General features: G+C 37.1%; 1 protein-coding gene across 1 annotated transcript in view; it reads left to right on the forward strand.

Moving 5' to 3' along the window:
• Positions 1-1,001: 1,001 nt before the first annotated feature.
• The window catches only part of znf407 (zinc finger protein 407), a 74,748-nt gene continuing 64,027 nt past the window's right edge, over positions 1,002-11,722 (forward strand). The window contains exon 1 of the mRNA XM_016233464.1: positions 1,002-1,134. The gene's annotated coding sequence lies outside the window, so the exon portion shown is untranslated. The remainder of the gene's footprint in view (positions 1,135-11,722) is intronic.

Consider the following 11,722-nt stretch of genomic DNA (forward strand, 5'->3'; position numbering starts at 1 on the left):
AGAGCTGGAAACAGAGGAACATTTCTTACTGCACTGTGATTACTATCACAACATTAGAGCTGCACATTTCCCCAAATTCCTACAAATTAAACCACATTTTATGGCATTATCAAATACAGAAAAATTAAGTGACATTTTAGGGGAAGATTCCAAAATGATCACAACAGCAGCAAGATGTGTATCAGCCTGTCACACACTAAGACTGTCAGCCAGTGGACAGAACTGAAGCACGAGCATTTCTTACATGTACTGTTGTGCAATTTATTTTTTATTTTTGTTTTTTAAACAATGTCTTTAATATTTTTCTTGTTTGTGGAAAAAAAAAAGTACATGTACTTATTTACTTCATTATTTTACATATCTACTGTTGTTTTGTTTATGTAATTGTTTATTCATGTAATGGACAATACTTTGGCAATACTGTGCAAGTCATGCCAATAAAGCTCATTTGAATTTGAAATGTACAGGTTTACTGTAATTACTTCTATAATATAGTAGTGGTATATAATACATTTTTGGAAATTGAGCCTAGCATGATTCTGAAATGAAAACTGCTCACCTACATTAAACTTCTCATTCTCACTTTGGTCCATCTGCATCCATCTAAGTCTATTTAATAACTCCCCACCAACAAAATCACTTTTAAATTACACAACGATGGATGAAACTGCATGAAGCGAATGAATAACATCCCGTAAATCTACTAATTAAGTGAGGAATAATCTAATAATCATCTGTTTTAATGCACAGGGTAATTTGATTAGCTGTGCTGATAATATACTATTTTAAAAGTTGGTCACAGCGGTCTCTGCTGCATCTCTACGGCGCTGATAGTATGAGCGCTAGCTTCCGGGAACTATTAAGCAGCTCCACGATCCGCCATTGCTGTTAAAAAACTGGTCCATTGGAGTGAACGCAGTTGTCACAACTCTCTCTCTCTACAGCTCTGAGTGGGCCATTTCGGGAAGAGCGATTGGAGCACGTGATCTATTTGAACCAGTTTGAGTTTCCATCTCCTCCCTTAATAGATCTCTGGCTGCGCTCAATTCTCTTGTAACAGCTAGCACACTACGGTGTGCCGTTTGTGACCAAGAGCAGAACGCGCGAAGTGAGAGAATACGACCAACATTTCAGGTAATGACGTTCAAATAGAACTTTTATTGACAACCTGAACTCAGATCTGATATTTAGGAGCGTGAAATATGTATGTTAACGATGTTTCTGCTGCTTAGTAGAGCGTAATTTGAAGGATTTGTAAGTCGCGTATAATGCGCTTTTGGGGCCTCTGTGCCGCCGTCGTTTCCAGTACTCAAGCGAAAACCCGCCTTTCCTCTGTTTCAATTGGTCGAATGCTAGAGACTAGCCTTTCGATTGGACGAAAACAACGCCAGCTAAATAAAGAGTCACGGTGACGGGAAGTAAACAGTCAACTGTTTCGTGTCAGAGAAAAACATGAACAGCCGAAAGGACGATTTAAAGTTTAATATTACTGATTAAAGTTTCCCATCACCTTCTCGAAACGAACTGTTTAGGCCGAACAGAACGCGTACAAGTGACACTCGCTTCAATTGCTATAAATATATTCCATTCTGAAGTACAATGGTTACTTATTAAAAGGTTTATAGTTTATTATAAAACAGAATAGATTAAAGAGACATTGTAACTGGATTCAAATACCACACTGAACACATGCAATATCTAAAAGTTTATTTCACATTTTAAAGTCTTGCATTCCAAACTTATGTTCATTCTGGCATATGATCAGAGTTATTGATCTGTCAGAATGCCATGAAGTGAACTGTTTATTTACATCATCTATTTGTATGAAGTTGGCAAGAATAATACAAGCACTACTTCAATCCAATGATGACTGTGTTTTACAGGCATTTAATATAATGAAAGATACACAGAATTTAACTGGGTAATACGAGCTGCTCATTTCATACTTAATCTGTGTGTCATGTGTAATTATTTTCTGACTTTAACATTATACACCAAAAAAAGCATCAATTTTGACCAGAGGTCAAAGAGGTCAAATCTGTGCCTAACGAGTACACAATACTTTAAGTTTGTTTTTTAACTATTCATTCATTCATCCTTTTATTCATTCGTTCGTTCGTTCATTCATTCATGCACACTCACACAAAACGGCTCATGAGTACTAAATCATTTTTTCACTGCTTATTGCATGTAAATGGTCAAATACACACAATTATGTTAAAATCCATCTTGGAAAGTATTACTGTAAACACAGTCGGTTATATCTTAAGGCCCGTTCACACCAAGCACGATAACTATAAAGATAACGATAACGATATAGTTCTAAAAATCGTTCTCAATATTAAAGAATAGCATAGTTCACACCACAACTATAACGATAACGATACAGAGGAACGATATCGTTGTGATCACTTTCAAAACGATTTTTTTTTCCAGCTGATGAACGATAAAACACTGACAGCCAATCAGAATCCATCCTGCTGTAACGAGCTCAAGAATTTAAAGTGGCAGACGCATGAGCGCTTAGAATAAACAGACGATATCGTTCGCTGGTGTGGACGCTAATATCGTTATCTTTATAGTTATCATTCTTGGTGTGAACGGGGCTTTAAGGCTTATGGTTCTCAATTCCAATCATTGGGACCCAATGCTCTGCACATTTTGTAGCCTATAGCCCTATTCGCACGGGATTAGTATTATCTGGGGACCTTGTGTGATTTTGAAATTACCCCCCACATCTGAATTTCGTGTGGTGCATTCGCACGGGATAAGCGAAGCCTGTGATTTTACTCGAATTTACTGACTGGTCTCCCGGATACCCGGATGTCAAGGCATTGAGAGTCCCGTTCTATGGTCCAGATGGATAAAAAAAAAAAAAGAACCTAATGTAGTTTCGTGCGCTGTGTCATTTACATTTCACCAGGTTAAAATAATATCTCAAGCTTTATGCTTGATTTATTTGTAACACATTAACCTCAAAACCTTTTCAGCTTTCTCTTTCTGCAAATTGTATGGTGTAGCGATATGATGACAGCACCCAAAATACTATCAAACACTCCACCGCAGCTCCATTCTTCGCGGAAGATGGATAAAAAGGCACGCAGCAAACAAAAACCTCGGAAAATGATATACGACTCGCCAAATGCTGTCCGAATCACAGAGATGCCGATTCGCACGGGACTACTATTATCACAGGACCTCGGTGTTCTGCGAAATATGGTAGGTCATTTGCGGGGGAATTTTTACTTTACAAATTACAGACATGACCGATTCGCACAGGATTAAGATCACAGACAACCTCCGCAATTATTACAAATGACTGGAGGTCACCAGGTAATACTAATCCCGTGCGAATAGGGTTTATGTCTCTCTAATCTGACACACTCGGTTCAGTTCATGGAACTCTCCAAATGAGCTGATGATCTGACTCAGGCGTGTTAAAAAAAGGGAGACATTCAAAATGTGCAGAACAGGGTGTCCCCCGGACTGGAATTGAGAACCACTGTCTTATGTAAATGTAAACAGTTTAGAAAGAAAACAACTTGGCAGTAGGGCTGGGCGATATGACGATATTATCGTATATCGACGATGTCTTGTAAGTATCGCGATGTCGATGTCAACAGTCAGGTAACAGATGATTATCGACATTATCGGGGAAAAAATGACAAATGATAAACCTCGTAAATTGCAAAAAATATTTTACATAGCCCCATAAGGGCCTTTCGCACCGCGGAAACCTTTTCATAGTACCAGAACTAATTGTTGAACTACCCACTTTTTGGCGTTTTCGCACCACCGGAACTGGGAGCGATTTTAGTACCGGACTGCCTTTTTCGAGAACTAAATTAGCTCCTACTCCAGAGCAGGGTCTAACCAGCACAACTGGTACTACCCATCACGGGTTAGGGTTAGTAGGGTAACTAGACATTGATTGGCCAAACGCGTACGAAAACGCCCTCACCCGCCATGATTTAAAACGCTGTGTAAACATACTGTAAACATTGTGTCAACTTATTTCGCAAGTATGGAGAACAGCGATAGTTGGACGGACGCTGAAGTGCAGGCACTTGTAGCAAATGTAGCACAACAAAAACACAGCTCCGATCACAGCGTCCTCCATCCTTTGTTGTTAATGTTGTTCTTCTTTGTTTCTGTTGTTGAACGCCGCGCACAAATGACGTTGCTGTCGACTGGCTTACATCACTTCTTAGTACACACTCTCGGTGCGAATGCAACCCTTTAAATGGTACTGGGAAATAGTTCGCGCAAAATCGTCCCAGTACTTTAGTACTGTACATTTAGTTCTGGAACTAAAGCGGTGCGAAATGCCCTATAGTCACCATACAGGTCTTTTTGCATGCAAGAATGAAATAGTTTTGTAGGAGGGTTGGGAATCGAAAAGCTATTCCAATTTCGGAAATCAGATCTGATGCATAATGTCAGGAATCAAATTACTTGTTATAAAATTACATTTAGATTCTGCTTCTCGATTTCTGTATGCGCATTTATTGTGATTTCAAAAGATTCAACTGCAAGAAGGCAAAATTAAACTCACTTCTGCACCCCCCAGCTGAATCTGCGGCACAGCAAAATATGATTGATATTCAAACTACATTCATTAAGATATTAATTAATTATAGTATATGGAATTATGTCTTTTTAAGTTATCATTTGGATTCTGTTTACTTTCCGCATTTAGGGATGGGTACCAAAACCCGGTATTAAATGGGCCCCGGGGCTAAATTATGAAAGACCGGTGTATCGATACGGTTCTGCTAACGGTACTGGCGAAATTAAGAAAATAGACATACATTTATTATTGCTATAAGACGTTATTTTGCAAATTCTATCTCGGCTGTTTTTATATGCATTAATATTAGGACATTTGTCTATGATGCATTTTTCCTATTCGCAATTTAGAAGAGATTGCACTCATGCAGAGGATCTACAGAGCGCACAACATGAAAGCCCTGTTTAATTGTGATGACAGAGGAGAGAATCAATAGTGTAGCGGACGGGCACGCAGGGCACGCCCGCGTTGGGGGTCCCACGATAACCTCCCCGTGCTGGGTTGCGTCAAAAGACGATGATCATGTATTGACGATAGCCAGAGATATTGTCAAAAACATCAATTATTGGCAATATTAAGAGGATTTGGCATTTCCAATTAATGTAGGCCTGTTACATTCTTATTTTTATCAGGTCTATTATTATTAAGTTGCTTTTATTTATCAATTAATATCATAATTAATTTGCCCCGCAATAATTTTATAGCGCATTACCGCATAACTGACGAGCTGCAAGGACAAAAGATTAGGCTATTTACTCCTCAATGAAAATGTTTTTAAAAAGGTATTTTAAAACAGGTCTATTTATACAATGGGTTATAGGCCTATCACCAATGAAAATGAAGAGCAGCTTCTCAATAAGCAAAGGTACATCCAAACGACATCATTTCAGCATCTTTGTCGGACCCAAAGCCAAGAGGTCTGCAAAATAATTTGCCATAGGGTACAACAGGGCTAAAGGGTGCCCCGGGGTAAAAGGCACCTTTGATATTATTTTCATCTAAACCACTAGATGCCACAAAAACGTGGCGTAGCATTTTCCAGAACATCCGCTTTTCAAGATGCACGTGCATTTTTGTCTGATCCTTGCAGCAGTGCAAAGTTGACTCTGTGCTTACTTGATCTAATATTTTATGTTTTTTAAAATGTTGTAGATTTAAGTAGCAAATGAGAATCGCTAAAAGTAATGCATATGTTTTGAGACAAAGGTCTTCGTTATGATTTTCAGTTTTGTTTAAGATAATTAAAGCAACAGTTTTTAAATAACAAAAGAATATGTAAAACTATGGTATTTGGGGTAAAAAGCACCCCTGATGTTGAGGCTAAAGGCGCACAGTAATTAACATGATAATAGGGTTAGTCTATTATCTAATTAATGATAATTAAGAGATGGCTGACTTTTCCATTTGTTGACATGGCATGGTTAGATTCAAATGGTAAATATCATATATTATGTTGGGTGTCCATATTAGAGACATGTTTAGAATGAAACCATCATATTTAAAAACATGATATTAATCATATCATATAGTAAAATATAATTTGTTGTTACTACTGTAAATATATATTCAATTATTATTGAATCTCCTTCAATACTTTCAGAATCTTTACTTATTAAAATGATTTTGTTTCTGTATTTTAAAAATATATTTTTTATATTAACATTTTAATGACAGTATATTTATTGAACAAAAATTAATTTGTATTTTTCAAAATAAGCAGATAATAGTACAAACTTTGCTAAAGTGATTGTTTTTAACAACTTAGAGATTATTAAAAACACATTATTTTAGCTGAAGTATTTGTATCAATACCATGTGCCTTTTACCCCATGCTGGTCAGCCTTTTACCCCGTGTGTGGAGTAAAAGGCCTCTCTTGCCACCTCATACCTTTATAAGATTTTTAAACAAAATAAACAACTTGAATGATTTATTTTCACACAAAATATGTTGCTCCATTAATGTTCAATACAACGTATATATTTTTTCTGCAATTTATACATTTTAGGCGCAGTGAATAGCACATTTTTTCTTAAGGTGGGCCTTTAGCCCCATTGTACCCTACCGTATTTTCCGGACTACAAGTCATGTTTTTTTTAATCTTCTGAGACGTGCTGAATTTTTCCAAAATGACTTATATAATGCATTTAATGTCAAAAAGCCTAAGCAAAATGTAAACACTTAAAAGCGGGCACTTTAGGTTTTAATAAATATACAGTCAGGTCCATATATATTTGGTTTGGACACTGACAGTATTTATAATTTTATATGCCACCAGAACAGAATAAAAAAATAAAACAATCAAAATGAAATTGAAGGGCAGATTTTAAGCTTTAATTCAAGAGGTTGAACAAAAAATATAACATAAAATGCTTAGGAATTACAACCATTTTTATACACAGTCCCCCATTTTCAGGGGCTCAAATGTAATTGGACAAATAAATATAATCATAAATAAAATGTTCATTTTTAATATTTTGTTGAGAATCCTTTGCTGGCAATGACTACCTTAAGTCTGAGACTCATGGACATCACCAGAGACTGGGTTTCCTCCTTTGTGAGGCTTTGCCAGGCCTTTACTGCAGCTGACTTCAGTTGTTGTTGTTTGTAGGTCTTTCTGCCTTTAGTTTTGTCTTCAGCAAGTGAAGTGCATGCTCAATCGGGTTGAGATCAGGAGATTGACTTGGCCATTGCAGAATATTCCACTTTTTACCTTCTAAAACTCCTGAGTTGCTTTTGCAGTATGTTTTGGGTCATCGTCCATTTGTACTATGAAGTGCCACCCTATCAACTTTGCTGCATTTGGCTTAATCTAGGCAGAGAGTATATCCCTATACACTTCAGAATTCTTCCGGCTGCTTCTGCCTTCTGTCACATCATCCATAAACACCAGTAACCCATTGCCACTGGAAGCCATGCATGCTCATGCCATCACACTGCTCCACCATGTTTCACAGATGATGTATGCTTTGGATCATAAGCTGTTCCAAGCCTTCTCCATACTTTTTTCTTCCCGTCTTTCTGGTACAGATTGATCTTAATTTCAGCCATCCAAAGAATGTTTTGCAGAAGTGGTCTGGCTTTTTTAGATATTTTTTTGGCAAAGTCTAATCTGGCCATGTTTGCACCTTGTGGTGAACCCTCTGCATTTGTTCTCGTGAAGTCTTCTCTTGATTGTAGACTTTGACAGTGACACCTACCACCTGGAGAGTGTTCTTCACTTGGCTGGATGTTGTGAAAGGGTTTTCTTTACCATGGAGAGGATCCTCCAATCATCCACCACTATTGTCCTCTGTGGATGTCCATGCCTTTTTATGTTGCTGAGCTCACCAGTGCATCCTTTTTTTCTCAGAATGTACCATACTGTTGATTTGGCCACTCCAAATGATCCTGCTATCTCTCTGATGGATTTATTTTGTTTTAGAAGCCTAACGATTGTCTGTTTCACTTGCATGGAGAGCTACTTTGACTGCATGATGTGGGTTCACAGCAACAACTTCCAAATGCAAATTGCACACTTAGAATCAACTCCAGACCTATTACCTGCTTAGTTGATGTAGAAATAACGAAAGAATAGCCCACCTGTTCATCTGTCCATGAAATGGCTTTTTGAGTCAACTGTCCAGTAGTGATGGGCGATATGGGCTTTAAAATATATCACGATTATTTCTGGTATTTATTGCGATAACGATATCAATGACACTGCACCTATTCGCAGTCACAAAAGTACATTATTTGCATGTGTTTAAAGTTTTTAAGTTACTGGTTAAATGTTTCATTTGCGTGCTGTTCTGACGAGCGCTTTTTCTAAGTGCGTACACCTGAAGCGCGAGCACTAAAACCTTTCAAACAGCGCCTGATTACTGAATCTTTTGTGCTAATACTGTCAAAACACACAAGGTTTACATATAGATTTAGTTGGTTTATGCCTAAAATGAAAGTAAACTGTTGAGAGAAAAATGGATACATACCTGTATATTATATGCGTGCAGGTCTTAATGGGACAGTATTAAAAATGCTGCCGCTCAGGACCGTGCACAGACCTTTTGAGGGGCATGTGCTGAAACTGAAAAAGCCCCCACACCCATTCCCATTCCCATTTGAATTTCACTCAAATATCCCACGGCGTCAAGATGAAAATGCAATCCTAAGTGTTCTAACTGTTAGTCTAAATGCATTTAGGACAAATAGCATTTAAATTATCATTATGCTACCATTTCTGCTTGGACACGTTACACATATCAAATCAATTTGTGTAATACATTTTCATTTTCATTTCGCAACTTATAAAGCGTTAACATTTGCATGCAATTTACATATTAAGACTACTGTTGAAAATGGCAAATGTAAATTATATAATTTAATTTTCATTTTACTTTTGCACCAAACTTTGCACGTATGGGTAATAGAAAATTAAAATTTAAATACAGAAATACAATGCCATTTTGAATATTGCATTGCCATTTTGTATATTGCATTTTAAATTGAATTTCGCTACCTATATGCTTCCATAGTTGAGGCTCGTGTATAGCCTGTCTGTGTGTGAGAGAATCTCGTGAAGAAATCAAAGCAAATAAAAGAAAATGCACACAGAAGAAACATGCATACATATTTCTAACATATAGCTTAATTAAACATGACATGACCAAGAGAGTTAAGTTTTCCCTGAAAACCATGATTGCGAATTTGACATTGATTTTATACAAGAGTTCAAACGAGTAGTTAATATACATTTTAGTACAATATTGTCAATGCTGACTGTTTTTGCTCAATTTGGTTAATGAAAATAGTTCCAAACAAAGATCACAGCAGAACAGTCGCGCATCTCTGAGCAAAACAGCAGTTTCATTACTGAATGATTCAGCGTTTTTGAATTACTCATTTGAGTCAATGAATTAGTGGTCCATTCATAAAGACAGGCACTTGCTTCATTCTTGAATTATTAATAAAATATAATAATTAGATATGAAATATGACGCATGCATTTAATACAGTTAGGGAAAAATGCAATGACCTGGAAATCAATTTAAAATAAATTTTAGTATGCAGTAACTTAAGTCATATGAAATGTAATTTCCCAACAACAAAATTGTGGCCAGTGAAAATGCTGATTAGCTAATACATTTGAAAAACCACTAGCCACAGTGGCTGGTGAGCAAAAAAGTTAATGACAAGCCCTGGCTGTAATGTCAACAATGTCTTAGCAACCCTGGTACTCTGTGTTTGGACGTAAGACTGAACATATAAGTCTTAATTTTCTCTCAACATTTGAGCCACTGAGGGTGCAGTGGATTACTTTTATTTTTCAAGGTAATGCACATCAAAATCTACCTAAATACGTTTATGTCTGCACAAGTCATTTCACTCCAGACTGCTTTGTGAATGTCAGGTTGTTATAGTGCTTAGCTAACGTTTTAACCGTATTTTTGTGCATACGTTATCGAAGTATTTTAATTAATCAGAGTAGCGCTGATGAGATTAGTTTGCCCCACGCTGTCCGTTCGGTAGTGCGGTCATGTGGCTCGGTCCATTGAGCCACGCCAATATCAGGTCAGTGCGGTGTGAGCTCTGTAACATCATGTTTCGTCCCACTTTCATGGTTTTTGACTTCCCACACCAGTTCTCTCGCTCTCAATCATGTTGCATCTACCGACTCTTTATTGCTGTAGGTATGCAAAGCATAGATGTACACTACACCTTCTTCTGAAGACGGGGCGGGAACATGCAGCTTATTTGCATTTAAAGTGATACACACCAAAACAGCTCTTTTTTTAGACACGTCCCAAAAATGACATTTTCCTGATTATATAATAAATGATCTGTGGTGTATTTTGAGCTGAAACTTCACAGACACATTCTGGGGACACCCAAGACCAATATTACATTTTGTAAAAAGGGACATAATAGGTGCCCTTTAAAGTGGTTCCAAATATTTTTATATTTGAACAATTCTGAGAGGAAAAATGTATCATGTGCACATGTCATGGACTTCAGTAACATGACCTTGAATAGGGTCCTTCAACTAATTAAAGTTGTCTGTCGCCGATTTATGAAATTGGGTCAATTGGCCGATTTAAAATCAGGATATGGTGTCACACCAGAGGACATGGATTTCAGTGACAACTTCCTATGCTTTTAGAAATATATGGATGAAAAAGATGAATACCATTTACTAAAATAAACACCTCTAAAATTATGCCTGAGGTTTGTTAACAGTTTTATGTTTTTTTTTAGTTTTTTTTTTAGTTGTAATTTATTGAACCATGCTTGAGACAGTCACACCATAGGACAATTTTGAGATTTGTCTAAAAAATGTTTTTCCAAATAACACCTCAGCTTTTATAACAGGTCCATGTAGGACAAATAAATGTTTAACCATTTACTGCATTTTAATTAATGAAAATACTAATTATATTCATTTTTATCTTGTGTGACAGTAAAAATGCCATGTCACGTCAACAACCCAAATCCAATAGGCTTCATGTTTTAAAAGCAAATTGTTTATATCGCCCCCTCTATGAGGTAATTTAACTGCTTCAGTGCCAGTATATTGCAGTGTGTAAACTGAATGTTTAAATTTAACAAAATGTTGTGCTACTGGACTTTTAGGGTCATGAAACCGATCTCCGGGTCTGGCGGTAGCACTTTTAGCTGTAGCTTAGTATAGATCATTGAATCTGATTAGACTCTCATTCCGGCGTAATAATCAAGGAACTTTGCTGCCGTACCATGGGTGCAGCAGGCACAATGATATTACGCAGCGCCTGAAATAGGCTTATTGGAAGTTGCCTAGCTGGGGACTATTTCAGGCGCTGCGTAATATCATTGCGCCTGCAATGGGTGCTGGTACGGCAGCAAAGTTCCTTGATTATTACGCCGGAATGAGAATATAGTTCCTAGCCATATCGGCCTAGAAAACTTTTAATTTTCCGTCGGTCTTAGTACATGATGTAACTACAGAAGAGTCAAGTTTTAAATAGGAAAAATATTGAAACTGTTTTGGTCATTTTTGAGCGAGATGCTAACGGTCTAATCAGATTCAATGATCTATGCAAAGCTACAGCTAAAAGTCCTACCGCCAGACCCGGAGATCAGCTGAATGGATTCGAAAACGGTTAAACGTTAGGAGAGTTGAAAAATGAGCCTATTTTCAA

The sequence above is a fragment of the Sinocyclocheilus grahami genome, unplaced genomic scaffold (genome assembly GCF_001515645.1).
Source record: "Sinocyclocheilus grahami isolate Dianchi unplaced genomic scaffold, SAMN03320097.WGS_v1.1 scaffold431.1, whole genome shotgun sequence".
Taxonomy (NCBI): Eukaryota; Metazoa; Chordata; class Actinopteri; order Cypriniformes; family Cyprinidae; genus Sinocyclocheilus; species Sinocyclocheilus grahami.